Source organism: Salvelinus alpinus, chromosome 29, assembly GCF_045679555.1.
Source record: "Salvelinus alpinus chromosome 29, SLU_Salpinus.1, whole genome shotgun sequence".
In the NCBI taxonomy this organism is placed as follows: Eukaryota; Metazoa; Chordata; class Actinopteri; order Salmoniformes; family Salmonidae; genus Salvelinus; species Salvelinus alpinus.
The window spans coordinates 17392203-17395124 of NC_092114.1; positions in this window are offsets into that span (position 1 = coordinate 17392203).

Below are 2922 nucleotides of genomic sequence, written 5' to 3' on the forward strand. Positions count from 1 at the left end.
AGAAACAGACGCCTCACAAGTCCTCAACTGGCAGCTTCATTAAATAATACCCGCAAAACACCAGTCTCAACATCAACAGTGGAGGCGACTCTGGGATGCTGGCCTTCTAGGCAGAGTTCCTCTGTCCAGTGTTGTTTTGCCAATCTTAATCCTTTCTTTTTATTGGCCAGTCTGAGATGTGGCTTTTTCTTTGCATTTTCTCCCTGAAAGTTTTTGCTCCGCCGTGAAAGAAGCAGAGATGACAGAGAAAACTTTACCGATGTCAAACTAGATTCAAGCATTTAATTCTATCGATTGATGACATTGTTCTGGTGAGTAAGGGCTTATTAGGCTTGTAGGGCAGTAGTTCCCAAACGTATTATTATTATTATAGTCCCGTACCCCTTCAAACATTCAACCTCCAGCTGTACCCCCTCTAGCACCAGGGTCAGCGCACTCTGAAATGTTGTTTTTTGCCATCATTGTAAGCCTGCCACACACACACTATACGATACATTTATTAAACATAAGAATGAGTGTGAGTTTTTGTCACAACCCGGCTCGTGGGAAGTGACAATGAGCTCTTATAGGACCAGGGCATAAATAATATAATAATAATAATAATCAATAATTTAGCTCTTTATTTAGCCATCTTACATATAAAACCTTATTTGTTTATCAATAATTGTGAATAACTCACCACAGGTTAATGAGAAGGGTGTGCTTAAGGATGCACATACAGTGCTAAGTATTCATCCCCCTTGGCGTTTTACCTATTTTGTTGCATTACAACCTGTAATTTAATTGGATTTTTATTTGTATTTCATGTAATGGACATACATAAAATAGTCCAAATTAGTGAAATGAACTGAAAAAAATAACTTGTTTCAAAAAATAAATAAAAAATAAAAATGGAAAAGTGGTGCGTGAATATGTATTCACCCCCTTTGCTATGAAGCCCCTAAATAAGATCTGGTGCAACCAATTACCTTCAGAAGTCACATAATTAGTTAAATAAAGTCCACCTGTGTGCAATCTAAGTGTCACATGATCTGTCACATGATCTCAGTATATATACACCTGTTCTGAAAGGCCCCAGAGTCTGCAACACCACCAAGCAAGCGGCACCATGAAGACCAAGGAGCTCTCCAAACAGGTCAGGGACAAGGTTGTGGAGAAGTACAGATCAGGGTTGGGCTATACAAATATATCAGAAACTGTGAACATCCCACGGGGCACCATTAAATCCATTATAAAAAAAGAAAGAATATGTCACCACAACAAACCTGAGAGGGCCGCCCACCAAAACTCACGGACCAGGCAAGGAGGGCATTATTCAGAGAGGCAACAAAGAGACCAGAGATAACCCTGAAGGAGCTGCAAAGCTCCACAGCGGAGATTGGAGTATTTGTCCATAGAACCACTTTAAACCATACACTCCACAGAGCTGGGCTTTACAGAAGAGTGGACAGAAAAAAGCCATTGCTTAAAGAAAAAAATGTGCAAACACGTTTGGTGTTCACCAAAAGGCATGTGGGAGACTCCCCAAAAATATGGAAGAAGGTACTCTGGTCAGATGAGACTAAAATGTAGCTTTTTGGCCATCAAGGAAAACGCTATATCTGGTGCAAACCCAACACCTCCCATCACCCCGAGAGCATTATCCCCACAGTGAAGCATGGTGGTGGCAGCATCATGCTGTGGGGATGTTTTTCATCGGCAGCGACTGGGATACTGGTCAGAATTGAAGGAATGATAGATGGCGCTAAATACAGGGAAATTCTTGAGGAAAACCTGTTTCAGTCTTCCAGAGATTTGAGACTGGGACAGAGGTTCACCTTCCAGCAGGACAACGACCCTAAGCATACTGCTAAAGCAACACTCGAGTGGTTTAAGGGGAAACATTTAAATGTCTTGGGATGGCCTAGTCAAAGCCCAGACCTCAATCCAATTGAGAATCTGTGTTATAACTTAAAGATTGCTGTACACCAGCGGAACCCATCCAACTTGAAGGAGCTGAAGCAGTTTTGCCTTGAAGAATGGGCAAAAATCCCAGTGGCTAGATGTGCCAAGCTTTTAGAGACATACCCCAAGAGACTTGTAGCTGTAATTGCTGCAAAAGGTGGCTCTACAAAGTATTGACTTTGGGGGGGGGGGGGGGGGGGGTGAATAGTTATGCACGCTTAAGTTCTCCGATTTTTTGTCATATTTCTTGTTTGTTTCACAATAACAAAAACATGTTACATCTTCAAAGTGGTAGGCATGTTGTGTAAATCAAATGATACAAACCCCCCAAAAATCAATTTTAATTCCAGGTTGTAAGGCAATAAAATAGGACAGATGTCAATGGGGGTGAATACTCTCACAAGCCACTGTAACTCTGCAATGTTGGGATGTATTGGAGAGAGTCTCAGTCTGAAATCATTTTCCACACAGTCTGTGCCTGTATTTAGTTTTCATGCCGAGAATCCACTCTCACATAGGTACGTGGTTGCAAAGGGCATCAGTGTCTTAACAGCGCGATTTGCCAAGGCAAGAAACTCTGAGCGCAGCCCTATCCAGAAATCTGGCAGTGGCTTCTGATTAAATTTAAGCAAGCTGGTCCTGGGGCTCTGTTCACAAACACAAACAGACCCCACAGAGCCCCAGGACAGCAACACAATTAGACCCAACCAAATCATGAGAAAACAACAAGATAATTACTTGACACATTGGAAAGAATTAACAAAAATACTGAGCAAACTAGAATGCTATTTGGCCCTAAACAGAGAGTACACAGTGGCAGAATACCTGACCACTGTGACTGACCCAAACTTAAGGAAAGCTTTGACTATGTACAACCTCAGTGAGCATAGCCTTGCTATTGAGAAAGGCCGCCGTAGACAGACCTGGCTCTCAAGAGAAGACAGGCTATGTAGGCTATGTGCCCACTGCCCACAAAAT